Genomic DNA, 15,957 nt, shown 5'->3' on the forward strand with positions numbered 1-15,957 from the left:
AGTAGGATGGCATCTCCTGTTTAGGCTTTTCGCTTCCTAGCCTGTGTCTTCCTCTTGTGGCACAAACCGCACGTCCAGACGCTCTGTTTTACGGGGAAAGAGGATGAACGCAGATAAACGCACTGTGTTTTCAAACAGCCAGAGCAAGCCTGCCAGGCTAGAGACTTGACTTCCTCTGCCCTCCACACTCTCTCCTAGCGTGTTGCCGGAATGCAGGGAGCCGGAAGCCTGCATTACTTTTCTTTTCGGCGCGGAGGCTCGACGGCTGTTCCGGCGGTGGGCGGTGCCATGCAGATGTAATCAGGCGTCAGCTGAGCCTGGCCCGGGCGTCTGCGTTTAGCACAGGTGCGCCCATCCCGGTGGCCCGGCAGGCCTGCAGAGGCAGTGGGAAGGGGGCCCCCCCTGGCAGCCGGCCGGGGTTAGCCGGCTGTGCCGTGCAGGGCTGTCCTGTGCGCTTTTAGCCGCTGCTGCATTAAGACTGAGGGTAGTTTGCCTTAGTTCCCATTGCAGTACCTCCAGGACCAGAGCACCCCAGAGCGGTTCTGCTGCGGTTTACGATCCGCTTGCGGGTGCGGATCCGCTAGGGTAATGTATTTCAATGGGCTGGTGCACACCAGAGCGGGAGGCGTTTTGCAGAAACGCATACTCCCGGGCTGCTGCAGATTTTGGATTGCGGATGCGTTTCTGCCTCAATGTTAAGTATAGGAAAAACGCAAGTTGTGTCGTGTCTGGTCTGCTTCCGTTTCTGCATCTGTGTCATTTATTAAGTGAGTCTGTATTTCGCCTGGCTATAAGAACCCGAGAACAGACAAGAAAAGAAGGTAGGGAAAAAAAACGACAAAAAAAAAAAAACGAAACTTTTTTTTTTTTTTTTTTTTTTTTTTAATTTTACTTTGGATGAACTCTACTTGCGCTACCCAGTTGCTGTGTCCCCAAAAAATCCATGACCGGGCCACTTTTTACATGTTTGCACTTTGCTCAGTGCAAGAAAAGGAGCGACAGCAACCCTCCCCTGGAGAGCTGCCAGCGGACTGGCAGGCAGAGCCCTGGCTGCAGCCCCTTATATAGCCTGTGCCCAAGCCCTTGTGACATCATCGGGTGACTTCCTGTGAGCACCTGCTGCTCAGGTGCCTGCATCAGTGGCAGGCAGTGAGTGTATGTGAAGCAGGCTAGTAGGATGGCATCTCCTGTTTAGGCTTTTCGCTTCCTAGCCTGTGTCTTCCTCTTGTGGCACAAACCGCACGTCCAGACGCTCTGTTTTACGGGGAAAGAGGATGAACGCAGATAAACGCACTGTGTTTTCAAACAGCCAGAGCAAGCCTGCCAGGCTAGAGACTTGACTTCCTCTGCCCTCCACACTCTCTCCTAGCGTGTTGCCGGAATGCAGGGAGCCGGAAGCCTGCATTACTTTTCTTTTCGGCGCGGAGGCTCGACGGCTGTTCCGGCGGTGGGCGGTGCCATGCAGATGTAATCAGGCGTCAGCTGAGCCTGGCCCGGGCGTCTGCGTTTAGCACAGGTGCGCCCATCCCGGTGGCCCGGCAGGCCTGCAGAGGCAGTGGGAAGGGGGCCCCCCCTGGCAGCCGGCCGGGGTTAGCCGGCTGTGCCGTGCAGGGCTGTCCTGTGCGCTTTTTGCCGCTGCTGCATTAAGACTGAGGGTAGTTTGCCTTAGTTCCCATTGCAGTACCTCCAGGACCAGAGCACCCCAGAGCGGTTCTGCTGCGGTTTACGATCCGCTTGCGGGTGCGGATCCGCTAGGGTAATGTATTTCAATGGGCTGGTGCACACCAGAGCGGGAGGCGTTTTGCAGAAACGCATACTCCCGGGCTGCTGCAGATTTTGGATTGCGGATGCGTTTCTGCCTCAATGTTAAGTATAGGAAAAACGCAAGTTGTGTCGTGTCTGGTCTGCTTCCGTTTCTGCATCTGTGTCATTTATTAAGTGAGTCTGTATTTCGCCTGGCTATAAGAACCCGAGAACAGACAAGAAAAGAAGGTAGGGAAAAAAAACGACAAAAAAAAAAAAACGAAACTTTTTTTTTTTTTTTTTTTTTTTTTAAATTTTACTTTGGATGAACTCTACTTGCGCTACCCAGTTGCTGTGTCCCCAAAAAATCCATGACCGGGCCACTTTTTACATGTTTGCACTTTGCTCAGTGCAAGAAAAGGAGCGACAGCAACCCTCCCCTGGAGAGCTGCCAGCGGACTGGCAGGCAGAGCCCTGGCTGCAGCCCCTTATATAGCCTGTGCCCAAGCCCTTGTGACATCATCGGGTGACTTCCTGTGAGCACCTGCTGCTCAGGTGCCTGCATCAGTGGCAGGCAGTGAGTGTATGTGAAGCAGGCTAGTAGGATGGCATCTCCTGTTTAGGCTTTTCGCTTCCTAGCCTGTGTCTTCCTCTTGTGGCACAAACCGCACGTCCAGACGCTCTGTTTTACGGGGAAAGAGGATGAACGCAGATAAACGCACTGTGTTTTCAAACAGCCAGAGCAAGCCTGCCAGGCTAGAGACTTGACTTCCTCTGCCCTCCACACTCTCTCCTAGCGTGTTGCCGGAATGCAGGGAGCCGGAAGCCTGCATTACTTTTCTTTTCGGCGCGGAGGCTCGACGGCTGTTCCGGCGGTGGGCGGTGCCATGCAGATGTAATCAGGCGTCAGCTGAGCCTGGCCCGGGCGTCTGCGTTTAGCACAGGTGCGCCCATCCCGGTGGCCCGGCAGGCCTGCAGAGGCAGTGGGAAGGGGGCCCCCCCTGGCAGCCGGCCGGGGTTAGCCGGCTGTGCCGTGCAGGGCTGTCCTGTGCGCTTTTTGCCGCTGCTGCATTAAGACTGAGGGTAGTTTGCCTTAGTTCCCATTGCAGTACCTCCAGGACCAGAGCACCCCAGAGCGGTTCTGCTGCGGTTTACGATCCGCTTGCGGGTGCGGATCCGCTAGGGTAATGTATTTCAATGGGCTGGTGCACACCAGAGCGGGAGGCGTTTTGCAGAAACGCATACTCCCGGGCTGCTGCAGATTTTGGATTGCGGATGCGTTTCTGCCTCAATGTTAAGTATAGGAAAAACGCAAGTTGTGTCGTGTCTGGTCTGCTTCCGTTTCTGCATCTGTGTCATTTATTAAGTGAGTCTGTATTTCGCCTGGCTATAAGAACCCGAGAACAGACAAGAAAAGAAGGTAGGGAAAAAAAACGCCAAAAAAAAAAAAAACGAAACTTTTTTTTTTTTTTTTTTTTTTTTTTAATTTTACTTTGGATGAACTCTACTTGCGCTACCCAGTTGCTGTGTCCCCAAAAAATCCATGACCGGGCCACTTTTTACATGTTTGCACTTTGCTCAGTGCAAGAAAAGGAGCGACAGCAACCCTCCCCTGGAGAGCTGCCAGCGGACTGGCAGGCAGAGCCCTGGCTGCAGCCCCTTATATAGCCTGTGCCCAAGCCCTTGTGACATCATCGGGTGACTTCCTGTGAGCACCTGCTGCTCAGGTGCCTGCATCAGTGGCAGGCAGTGAGTGTATGTGAAGCAGGCTAGTAGGATGGCATCTCCTGTTTAGGCTTTTCGCTTCCTAGCCTGTGTCTTCCTCTTGTGGCACAAACCGCACGTCCAGACGCTCTGTTTTACGGGGAAAGAGGATGAACGCAGATAAACGCACTGTGTTTTCAAACAGCCAGAGCAAGCCTGCCAGGCTAGAGACTTGACTTCCTCTGCCCTCCACACTCTCTCCTAGCGTGTTGCCGGAATGCAGGGAGCCGGAAGCCTGCATTACTTTTCTTTTCGGCGCGGAGGCTCGACGGCTGTTCCGGCGGTGGGCGGTGCCATGCAGATGTAATCAGGCGTCAGCTGAGCCTGGCCCGGGCGTCTGCGTTTAGCACAGGTGCGCCCATCCCGGTGGCCCGGCAGGCCTGCAGAGGCAGTGGGAAGGGGGCCCCCCCTGGCAGCCGGCCGGGGTTAGCCGGCTGTGCCGTGCAGGGCTGTCCTGTGCGCTTTTTGCCGCTGCTGCATTAAGACTGAGGGTAGTTTGCCTTAGTTCCCATTGCAGTACCTCCAGGACCAGAGCACCCCAGAGCGGTTCTGCTGCGGTTTACGATCCGCTTGCGGGTGCGGATCCGCTAGGGTAATGTATTTCAATGGGCTGGTGCACACCAGAGCGGGAGGCGTTTTGCAGAAACGCATACTCCCGGGCTGCTGCAGATTTTGGATTGCGGATGCGTTTCTGCCTCAATGTTAAGTATAGGAAAAACGCAAGTTGTGTCGTGTCTGGTCTGCTTCCGTTTCTGCATCTGTGTCATTTATTAAGTGAGTCTGTATTTCGCCTGGCTATAAGAACCCGAGAACAGACAAGAAAAGAAGGTAGGGAAAAAAAACGACAAAAAAAAAAAACGAAACTTTTTTTTTTTTTTTTTTTTTTTTTTTTTTAATTTTACTTTGGATGAACTCTACTTGCGCTACCCAGTTGCTGTGTCCCCAAAAAATCCATGACCGGGCCACTTTTTACATGTTTGCACTTTGCTCAGTGCAAGAAAAGGAGCGACAGCAACCCTCCCCTGGAGAGCTGCCAGCGGACTGGCAGGCAGAGCCCTGGCTGCAGCCCCTTATATAGCCTGTGCCCAAGCCCTTGTGACATCATCGGGTGACTTCCTGTGAGCACCTGCTGCTCAGGTGCCTGCATCAGTGGCAGGCAGTGAGTGTATGTGAAGCAGGCTAGTAGGATGGCATCTCCTGTTTAGGCTTTTCGCTTCCTAGCCTGTGTCTTCCTCTTGTGGCACAAACCGCACGTCCAGACGCTCTGTTTTACGGGGAAAGAGGATGAACGCAGATAAACGCACTGTGTTTTCAAACAGCCAGAGCAAGCCTGCCAGGCTAGAGACTTGACTTCCTCTGCCCTCCACACTCTCTCCTAGCGTGTTGCCGGAATGCAGGGAGCCGGAAGCCTGCATTACTTTTCTTTTCGGCGCGGAGGCTCGACGGCTGTTCCGGCGGTGGGCGGTGCCATGCAGATGTAATCAGGCGTCAGCTGAGCCTGGCCCAGGCGTCTGCGTTTAGCACAGGTGCGCCCATCCCGGTGGCCCGGCAGGCCTGCAGAGGCAGTGGGAAGGGGGCCCCCCCTGGCAGCCGGCCGGGGTTAGCCGGCTGTGCCGTGCAGGGCTGTCCTGTGCGCTTTTTGCCGCTGCTGCATTAAGACTGAGGGTAGTTTGCCTTAGTTCCCATTGCAGTACCTCCAGGACCAGAGCACCCCAGAGCGGTTCTGCTGCGGTTTACGATCCGCTTGCGGGTGCGGATCCGCTAGGGTAATGTATTTCAATGGGCTGGTGCACACCAGAGCGGGAGGCGTTTTGCAGAAACGCATACTCCCGGGCTGCTGCAGATTTTGGATTGCGGATGCGTTTCTGCCTCAATGTTAAGTATAGGAAAAACGCAAGTTGTGTCGTGTCTGGTCTGCTTCCGTTTCTGCATCTGTGTCATTTATTAAGTGAGTCTGTATTTCGCCTGGCTATAAGAACCCGAGAACAGACAAGAAAAGAAGGTAGGGAAAAAAAACGACAAAAAAAAAAAAACGAAACTTTTTTTTTTTTTTTTTTTTTTTTTTAAATTTTACTTTGGATGAACTCTACTTGCGCTACCCAGTTGCTGTGTCCCCAAAAAATCCATGACCGGGCCACTTTTTACATGTTTGCACTTTGCTCAGTGCAAGAAAAGGAGCGACAGCAACCCTCCCCTGGAGAGCTGCCAGCGGACTGGCAGGCAGAGCCCTGGCTGCAGCCCCTTATATAGCCTGTGCCCAAGCCCTTGTGACATCATCGGGTGACTTCCTGTGAGCACCTGCTGCTCAGGTGCCTGCATCAGTGGCAGGCAGTGAGTGTATGTGAAGCAGGCTAGTAGGATGGCATCTCCTGTTTAGGCTTTTCGCTTCCTAGCCTGTGTCTTCCTCTTGTGGCACAAACCGCACGTCCAGACGCTCTGTTTTACGGGGAAAGAGGATGAACGCAGATAAACGCACTGTGTTTTCAAACAGCCAGAGCAAGCCTGCCAGGCTAGAGACTTGACTTCCTCTGCCCTCCACACTCTCTCCTAGCGTGTTGCCGGAATGCAGGGAGCCGGAAGCCTGCATTACTTTTCTTTTCGGCGCGGAGGCTCGACGGCTGTTCCGGCGGTGGGCGGTGCCATGCAGATGTAATCAGGCGTCAGCTGAGCCTGGCCCGGGCGTCTGCGTTTAGCACAGGTGCGCCCATCCCGGTGGCCCGGCAGGCCTGCAGAGGCAGTGGGAAGGGGGCCCCCCCTGGCAGCCGGCCGGGGTTAGCCGGCTGTGCCGTGCAGGGCTGTCCTGTGCGCTTTTTGCCGCTGCTGCATTAAGACTGAGGGTAGTTTGCCTTAGTTCCCATTGCAGTACCTCCAGGACCAGAGCACCCCAGAGCGGTTCTGCTGCGGTTTACGATCCGCTTGCGGGTGCGGATCCGCTAGGGTAATGTATTTCAATGGGCTGGTGCACACCAGAGCGGGAGGTGTTTTGCAGAAACGCATACTCCCGGGCTGCTGCAGATTTTGGATTGCGGATGCGTTTCTGCCTCAATGTTAAGTATAGGAAAAACGCAAGTTGTGTCGTGTCTGGTCTGCTTCCGTTTCTGCATCTGTGTCATTTATTAAGTGAGTCTGTATTTCGCCTGGCTATAAGAACCCGAGAACAGACAAGAAAAGAAGGTAGGGAAAAAAAACGACAAAAAAAAAAAAACGAAACTTTTTTTTTTTTTTTTTTTTTTTTAAATTTTACTTTGGATGAACTCTACTTGCGCTACCCAGTTGCTGTGTCCCCAAAAAATCCATGACCGGGCCACTTTTTACATGTTTGCACTTTGCTCAGTGCAAGAAAAGGAGCGACAGCAACCCTCCCCTGGAGAGCTGCCAGCGGACTGGCAGGCAGAGCCCTGGCTGCAGCCCCTTATATAGCCTGTGCCCAAGCCCTTGTGACATCATCGGGTGACTTCCTGTGAGCACCTGCTGCTCAGGTGCCTGCATCAGTGGCAGGCAGTGAGTGTATGTGAAGCAGGCTAGTAGGATGGCATCTCCTGTTTAGGCTTTTCGCTTCCTAGCCTGTGTCTTCCTCTTGTGGCACAAACCGCACGTCCAGACGCTCTGTTTTACGGGGAAAGAGGATGAACGCAGATAAACGCACTGTGTTTTCAAACAGCCAGAGCAAGCCTGCCAGGCTAGAGACTTGACTTCCTCTGCCCTCCACACTCTCTCCTAGCGTGTTGCCGGAATGCAGGGAGCCGGAAGCCTGCATTACTTTTCTTTTCGGCGCGGAGGCTCGACGGCTGTTCCGGCGGTGGGCGGTGCCATGCAGATGTAATCAGGCGTCAGCTGAGCCTGGCCCGGGCGTCTGCGTTTAGCACAGGTGCGCCCATCCCGGTGGCCCGGCAGGCCTGCAGAGGCAGTGGGAAGGGGGCCCCCCCTGGCAGCCGGCCGGGGTTAGCCGGCTGTGCCGTGCAGGGCTGTCCTGTGCGCTTTTTGCCGCTGCTGCATTAAGACTGAGGGTAGTTTGCCTTAGTTCCCATTGCAGTACCTCCAGGACCAGAGCACCCCAGAGCGGTTCTGCTGCGGTTTACGATCCGCTTGCGGGTGCGGATCCGCTAGGGTAATGTATTTCAATGGGCTGGTGCACACCAGAGCGGGAGGCGTTTTGCAGAAACGCATACTCCCGGGCTGCTGCAGATTTTGGATTGCGGATGCGTTTCTGCCTCAATGTTAAGTATAGGAAAAACGCAAGTTGTGTCGTGTCTGGTCTGCTTCCGTTTCTGCATCTGTGTCATTTATTAAGTGAGTCTGTATTTCGCCTGGCTATAAGAACCCGAAAACAGACAAGAAAAGAAGGTAGGGAAAAAAAACGACAAAAAAAAAAAACCAAACTTTTTTTTTTTTTTTTTTTTTTTAAATTTTACTTTGGATGAACTCTACTTGCGCTACCCAGTTGCTGTGTCCCCAAAAAATCCATGACCGGGCCACTTTTTACATGTTTGCACTTTGCTCAGTGCAAGAAAAGGAGCGACAGCAACCCTCCCCTGGAGAGCTGCCAGCGGACTGGCAGGCAGAGCCCTGGCTGCAGCCCCTTATATAGCCTGTGCCCAAGCCCTTGTGACATCATCGGGTGACTTCCTGTGAGCACCTGCTGCTCAGGTGCCTGCATCAGTGGCAGGCAGTGAGTGTATGTGAAGCAGGCTAGTAGGATGGCATCTCCTGTTTAGGCTTTTCGCTTCCTAGCCTGTGTCTTCCTCTTGTGGCACAAACCGCACGTCCAGACGCTCTGTTTTACGGGGAAAGAGGATGAACGCAGATAAACGCACTGTGTTTTCAAACAGCCAGAGCAAGCCTGCCAGGCTAGAGACTTGACTTCCTCTGCCCTCCACACTCTCTCCTAGCGTGTTGCCGGAATGCAGGGAGCCGGAAGCCTGCATTACTTTTCTTTTCGGCGCGGAGGCTCGACGGCTGTTCCGGCGGTGGGCGGTGCCATGCAGATGTAATCAGGCGTCAGCTGAGCCTGGCCCGGGCGTCTGCGTTTAGCACAGGTGCGCCCATCCCGGTGGCCCGGCAGGCCTGCAGAGGCAGTGGGAAGGGGGCCCCCCCTGGCAGCCGGCCGGGGTTAGCCGGCTGTGCCGTGCAGGGCTGTCCTGTGCGCTTTTTGCCGCTGCTGCATTAAGACTGAGGGTAGTTTGCCTTAGTTCCCATTGCAGTACCTCCAGGACCAGAGCACCCCAGAGCGGTTCTGCTGCGGTTTACGATCCGCTTGCGGGTGCGGATCCGCTAGGGTAATGTATTTCAATGGGCTGGTGCACACCAGAGCGGGAGGCGTTTTGCAGAAACGCATACTCCCGGGCTGCTGCAGATTTTGGATTGCGGATGCGTTTCTGCCTCAATGTTAAGTATAGGAAAAACGCAAGTTGTGTCGTGTCTGGTCTGCTTCCGTTTCTGCATCTGTGTCATTTATTAAGTGAGTCTGTATTTCGCCTGGCTATAAGAACCCGAGAACAGACAAGAAAAGAAGGTAGGGAAAAAAAAACGACAAAAAAAAAAAAACGAAACTTTTTTTTTTTTTTTTTTTTTTTTAAAATTTTACTTTGGATGAACTCTACTTGCGCTACCCAGTTGCTGTGTCCCCAAAAAATCCATGACCGGGCCACTTTTTACATGTTTGCACTTTGCTCAGTGCAAGAAAAGGAGCGACAGCAACCCTCCCCTGGAGAGCTGCCAGCGGACTGGCAGGCAGAGCCCTGGCTGCAGCCCCTTATATAGCCTGTGCCCAAGCCCTTGTGACATCATCGGGTGACTTCCTGTGAGCACCTGCTGCTCAGGTGCCTGCATCAGTGGCAGGCAGTGAGTGTATGTGAAGCAGGCTAGTAGGATGGCATCTCCTGTTTAGGCTTTTCGCTTCCTAGCCTGTGTCTTCCTCTTGTGGCACAAACCGCACGTCCAGACGCTCTGTTTTACGGGGAAAGAGGATGAACGCAGATAAACGCACTGTGTTTTCAAACAGCCAGAGCAAGCCTGCCAGGCTAGAGACTTGACTTCCTCTGCCCTCCACACTCTCTCCTAGCGTGTTGCCGGAATGCAGGGAGCCGGAAGCCTGCATTACTTTTCTTTTCGGCGCGGAGGCTCGACGGCTGTTCCGGCGGTGGGCGGTGCCATGCAGATGTAATCAGGCGTCAGCTGAGCCTGGCCCGGGCGTCTGCGTTTAGCACAGGTGCGCCCATCCCGGTGGCCCGGCAGGCCTGCAGAGGCAGTGGGAAGGGGGCCCCCCCTGGCAGCCGGCCGGGGTTAGCCGGCTGTGCCGTGCAGGGCTGTCCTGTGCGCTTTTTGCCGCTGCTGCATTAAGACTGAGGGTAGTTTGCCTTAGTTCCCATTGCAGTACCTCCAGGACCAGAGCACCCCAGAGCGGTTCTGCTGCGGTTTACGATCCGCTTGCGGGTGCGGATCCGCTAGGGTAATGTATTTCAATGGGCTGGTGCACACCAGAGCGGGAGGCGTTTTGCAGAAACGCATACTCCCGGGCTGCTGCAGATTTTGGATTGCGGATGCGTTTCTGCCTCAATGTTAAGTATAGGAAAAACGCAAGTTGTGTCGTGTCTGGTCTGCTTCCGTTTCTGCATCTGTGTCATTTATTAAGTGAGTCTGTATTTCGCCTGGCTATAAGAACCCGAGAACAGACAAGAAAAGAAGGTAGGGAAAAAAAACGACAAAAAAAAAAAACGAAACTTTTTTTTTTTTTTTTTTTTTTTTTTTTTAATTTTACTTTGGATGAACTCTACTTGCGCTACCCAGTTGCTGTGTCCCCAAAAAATCCATGACCGGGCCACTTTTTACATGTTTGCACTTTGCTCAGTGCAAGAAAAGGAGCGACAGCAACCCTCCCCTGGAGAGCTGCCAGCGGACTGGCAGGCAGAGCCCTGGCTGCAGCCCCTTATATAGCCTGTGCCCAAGCCCTTGTGACATCATCGGGTGACTTCCTGTGAGCACCTGCTGCTCAGGTGCCTGCATCAGTGGCAGGCAGTGAGTGTATGTGAAGCAGGCTAGTAGGATGGCATCTCCTGTTTAGGCTTTTCGCTTCCTAGCCTGTGTCTTCCTCTTGTGGCACAAACCGCACGTCCAGACGCTCTGTTTTACGGGGAAAGAGGATGAACGCAGATAAACGCACTGTGTTTTCAAACAGCCAGAGCAAGCCTGCCAGGCTAGAGACTTGACTTCCTCTGCCCTCCACACTCTCTCCTAGCGTGTTGCCGGAATGCAGGGAGCCGGAAGCCTGCATTACTTTTCTTTTCGGCGCGGAGGCTCGACGGCTGTTCCGGCGGTGGGCGGTGCCATGCAGATGTAATCAGGCGTCAGCTGAGCCTGGCCCAGGCGTCTGCGTTTAGCACAGGTGCGCCCATCCCGGTGGCCCGGCAGGCCTGCAGAGGCAGTGGGAAGGGGGCCCCCCCTGGCAGCCGGCCGGGGTTAGCCGGCTGTGCCGTGCAGGGCTGTCCTGTGCGCTTTTTGCCGCTGCTGCATTAAGACTGAGGGTAGTTTGCCTTAGTTCCCATTGCAGTACCTCCAGGACCAGAGCACCCCAGAGCGGTTCTGCTGCGGTTTACGATCCGCTTGCGGGTGCGGATCCGCTAGGGTAATGTATTTCAATGGGCTGGTGCACACCAGAGCGGGAGGCGTTTTGCAGAAACGCATACTCCCGGGCTGCTGCAGATTTTGGATTGCGGATGCGTTTCTGCCTCAATGTTAAGTATAGGAAAAACGCAAGTTGTGTCGTGTCTGGTCTGCTTCCGTTTCTGCATCTGTGTCATTTATTAAGTGAGTCTGTATTTCGCCTGGCTATAAGAACCCGAGAACAGACAAGAAAAGAAGGTAGGGAAAAAAAACGACAAAAAAAAAAAAACGAAACTTTTTTTTTTTTTTTTTTTTTTTTTAAATTTTACTTTGGATGAACTCTACTTGCGCTACCCAGTTGCTGTGTCCCCAAAAAATCCATGACCGGGCCACTTTTTACATGTTTGCACTTTGCTCAGTGCAAGAAAAGGAGCGACAGCAACCCTCCCCTGGAGAGCTGCCAGCGGACTGGCAGGCAGAGCCCTGGCTGCAGCCCCTTATATAGCCTGTGCCCAAGCCCTTGTGACATCATCGGGTGACTTCCTGTGAGCACCTGCTGCTCAGGTGCCTGCATCAGTGGCAGGCAGTGAGTGTATGTGAAGCAGGCTAGTAGGATGGCATCTCCTGTTTAGGCTTTTCGCTTCCTAGCCTGTGTCTTCCTCTTGTGGCACAAACCGCACGTCCAGACGCTCTGTTTTACGGGGAAAGAGGATGAACGCAGATAAACGCACTGTGTTTTCAAACAGCCAGAGCAAGCCTGCCAGGCTAGAGACTTGACTTCCTCTGCCCTCCACACTCTCTCCTAGCGTGTTGCCGGAATGCAGGGAGCCGGAAGCCTGCATTACTTTTCTTTTCGGCGCGGAGGCTCGACGGCTGTTCCGGCGGTGGGCGGTGCCATGCAGATGTAATCAGGCGTCAGCTGAGCCTGGCCCGGGCGTCTGCGTTTAGCACAGGTGCGCCCATCCCGGTGGCCCGGCAGGCCTGCAGAGGCAGTGGGAAGGGGGCCCCCCCTGGCAGCCGGCCGGGGTTAGCCGGCTGTGCCGTGCAGGGCTGTCCTGTGCGCTTTTTGCCGCTGCTGCATTAAGACTGAGGGTAGTTTGCCTTAGTTCCCATTGCAGTACCTCCAGGACCAGAGCACCCCAGAGCGGTTCTGCTGCGGTTTACGATCCGCTTGCGGGTGCGGATCCGCTAGGGTAATGTATTTCAATGGGCTGGTGCACACCAGAGCGGGAGGCGTTTTGCAGAAACGCATACTCCCGGGCTGCTGCAGATTTTGGATTGCGGATGCGTTTCTGCCTCAATGTTAAGTATAGGAAAAACGCAAGTTGTGTCGTGTCTGGTCTGCTTCCGTTTCTGCATCTGTGTCATTTATTAAGTGAGTCTGTATTTCGCCTGGCTATAAGAACCCGAGAACAGACAAGAAAAGAAGGTAGGGAAAAAAAACGACAAAAAAAAAAAAACGAAACTTTTTTTTTTTTTTTTTTTTTTTTAAATTTTACTTTGGATGAACTCTACTTGCGCTACCCAGTTGCTGTGTCCCCAAAAAATCCATGACCGGGCCACTTTTTACATGTTTGCACTTTGCTCAGTGCAAGAAAAGGAGCGACAGCAACCCTCCCCTGGAGAGCTGCCAGCGGACTGGCAGGCAGAGCCCTGGCTGCAGCCCCTTATATAGCCTGTGCCCAAGCCCTTGTGACATCATCGGGTGACTTCCTGTGAGCACCTGCTGCTCAGGTGCCTGCATCAGTGGCAGGCAGTGAGTGTATGTGAAGCAGGCTAGTAGGATGGCATCTCCTGTTTAGGCTTTTCGCTTCCTAGCCTGTGTCTTCCTCTTGTGGCACAAACCGCACGTCCAGACGCTCTGTTTTACGGGGAAAGAGGATGAACGCAGATAAACGCACTGTGTTTTCAAACAGCCAGAGCAAGCCTGCCAGGCTAGAGACTTGACTTCCTCTGCCCTCCACACTCTCTCCTAGCGTGTTGCCGGAATGCAGGGAGCCGGAAGCCTGCATTACTTTTCTTTTCGGCGCGGAGGCTCGACGGCTGTTCCGGCGGTGGGCGGTGCCATGCAGATGTAATCAGGCGTCAGCTGAGCCTGGCCCGGGCGTCTGCGTTTAGCACAGGTGCGCCCATCCCGGTGGCCCGGCAGGCCTGCAGAGGCAGTGGGAAGGGGGCCCCCCCTGGCAGCCGGCCGGGGTTAGCCGGCTGTGCCGTGCAGGGCTGTCCTGTGCGCTTTTTGCCGCTGCTGCATTAAGACTGAGGGTAGTTTGCCTTAGTTCCCATTGCAGTACCTCCAGGACCAGAGCACCCCAGAGCGGTTCTGCTGCGGTTTACGATCCGCTTGCGGGTGCGGATCCGCTAGGGTAATGTATTTCAATGGGCTGGTGCACACCAGAGCGGGAGGCGTTTTGCAGAAACGCATACTCCCGGGCTGCTGCAGATTTTGGATTGCGGATGCGTTTCTGCCTCAATGTTAAGTATAGGAAAAACGCAAGTTGTGTCGTGTCTGGTCTGCTTCCGTTTCTGCATCTGTGTCATTTATTAAGTGAGTCTGTATTTCGCCTGGCTATAAGAACCCGAAAACAGACAAGAAAAGAAGGTAGGGAAAAAAAACGACAAAAAAAAAAAACCAAACTTTTTTTTTTTTTTTTTTTTTTAAATTTTACTTTGGATGAACTCTACTTGCGCTACCCAGTTGCTGTGTCCCCAAAAAATCCATGACCGGGCCACTTTTTACATGTTTGCACTTTGCTCAGTGCAAGAAAAGGAGCGACAGCAACCCTCCCCTGGAGAGCTGCCAGCGGACTGGCAGGCAGAGCCCTGGCTGCAGCCCCTTATATAGCCTGTGCCCAAGCCCTTGTGACATCATCGGGTGACTTCCTGTGAGCACCTGCTGCTCAGGTGCCTGCATCAGTGGCAGGCAGTGAGTGTATGTGAAGCAGGCTAGTAGGATGGCATCTCCTGTTTAGGCTTTTCGCTTCCTAGCCTGTGTCTTCCTCTTGTGGCACAAACCGCACGTCCAGACGCTCTGTTTTACGGGGAAAGAGGATGAACGCAGATAAACGCACTGTGTTTTCAAACAGCCAGAGCAAGCCTGCCAGGCTAGAGACTTGACTTCCTCTGCCCTCCACACTCTCTCCTAGCGTGTTGCCGGAATGCAGGGAGCCGGAAGCCTGCATTACTTTTCTTTTCGGCGCGGAGGCTCGACGGCTGTTCCGGCGGTGGGCGGTGCCATGCAGATGTAATCAGGCGTCAGCTGAGCCTGGCCCGGGCGTCTGCGTTTAGCACAGGTGCGCCCATCCCGGTGGCCCGGCAGGCCTGCAGAGGCAGTGGGAAGGGGGCCCCCCCTGGCAGCCGGCCGGGGTTAGCCGGCTGTGCCGTGCAGGGCTGTCCTGTGCGCTTTTTGCCGCTGCTGCATTAAGACTGAGGGTAGTTTGCCTTAGTTCCCATTGCAGTACCTCCAGGACCAGAGCACCCCAGAGCGGTTCTGCTGCGGTTTACGATCCGCTTGCGGGTGCGGATCCGCTAGGGTAATGTATTTCAATGGGCTGGTGCACACCAGAGCGGGAGGCGTTTTGCAGAAACGCATACTCCCGGGCTGCTGCAGATTTTGGATTGCGGATGCGTTTCTGCCTCAATGTTAAGTATAGGAAAAACGCAAGTTGTGTCGTGTCTGGTCTGCTTCCGTTTCTGCATCTGTGTCATTTATTAAGTGAGTCTGTATTTCGCCTGGCTATAAGAACCCGAGAACAGACAAGAAAAGAAGGTAGGGAAAAAAAAACGACAAAAAAAAAAAAACGAAACTTTTTTTTTTTTTTTTTTTTTTTTTAAATTTTACTTTGGATGAACTCTACTTGCGCTACCCAGTTGCTGTGTCCCCAAAAAATCCATGACCGGGCCACTTTTTACATGTTTGCACTTTGCTCAGTGCAAGAAAAGGAGCGACAGCAACCCTCCCCTGGAGAGCTGCCAGCGGACTGGCAGGCAGAGCCCTGGCTGCAGCCCCTTATATAGCCTGTGCCCAAGCCCTTGTGACATCATCGGGTGACTTCCTGTGAGCACCTGCTGCTCAGGTGCCTGCATCAGTGGCAGGCAGTGAGTGTATGTGAAGCAGGCTAGTAGGATGGCATCTCCTGTTTAGGCTTTTCGCTTCCTAGCCTGTGTCTTCCTCTTGTGGCACAAACCGCACGTCCAGACGCTCTGTTTTACGGGGAAAGAGGATGAACGCAGATAAACGCACTGTGTTTTCAAACAGCCAGAGCAAGCCTGCCAGGCTAGAGACTTGACTTCCTCTGCCCTCCACACTCTCTCCTAGCGTGTTGCCGGAATGCAGGGAGCCGGAAGCCTGCATTACTTTTCTTTTCGGCGCGGAGGCTCGACGGCTGTTCCGGCGGTGGGCGGTGCCATGCAGATGTAATCAGGCGTCAGCTGAGCCTGGCCCGGGCGTCTGCGTTTAGCACAGGTGCGCCCATCCCGGTGGCCCGGCAGGCCTGCAGAGGCAGTGGGAAGGGGGCCCCCCCTGGCAGCCGGCCGGGGTTAGCCGGCTGTGCCGTGCAGGGCTGTCCTGTGCGCTTTTTGCCGCTGCTGCATTAAGACTGAGGGTAGTTTGCCTTAGTTCCCATTGCAGTACCTCCAGGACCAGAGCACCCCAGAGCGGTTCTGCTGCGGTTTACGATCCGCTTGCGGGTGCGGATCCGCTAGGGTAATGTATTTCAATGGGCTGGTGCACACCAGAGCGGGAGGCGTTTTGCAGAAACGCATACTCCCGGGCTGCTGCAGATTTTGGATTGCGGATGCGTTTCTGCCTCAATGTTAAGTATAGGAAAAACGCAAGTTGTGTCGTGTCTGGTC

Source organism: Hyperolius riggenbachi, chromosome 10 (assembly GCF_040937935.1).
Source record: "Hyperolius riggenbachi isolate aHypRig1 chromosome 10, aHypRig1.pri, whole genome shotgun sequence".
Lineage (NCBI taxonomy): Eukaryota > Metazoa > Chordata > Amphibia > Anura > Hyperoliidae > Hyperolius > Hyperolius riggenbachi.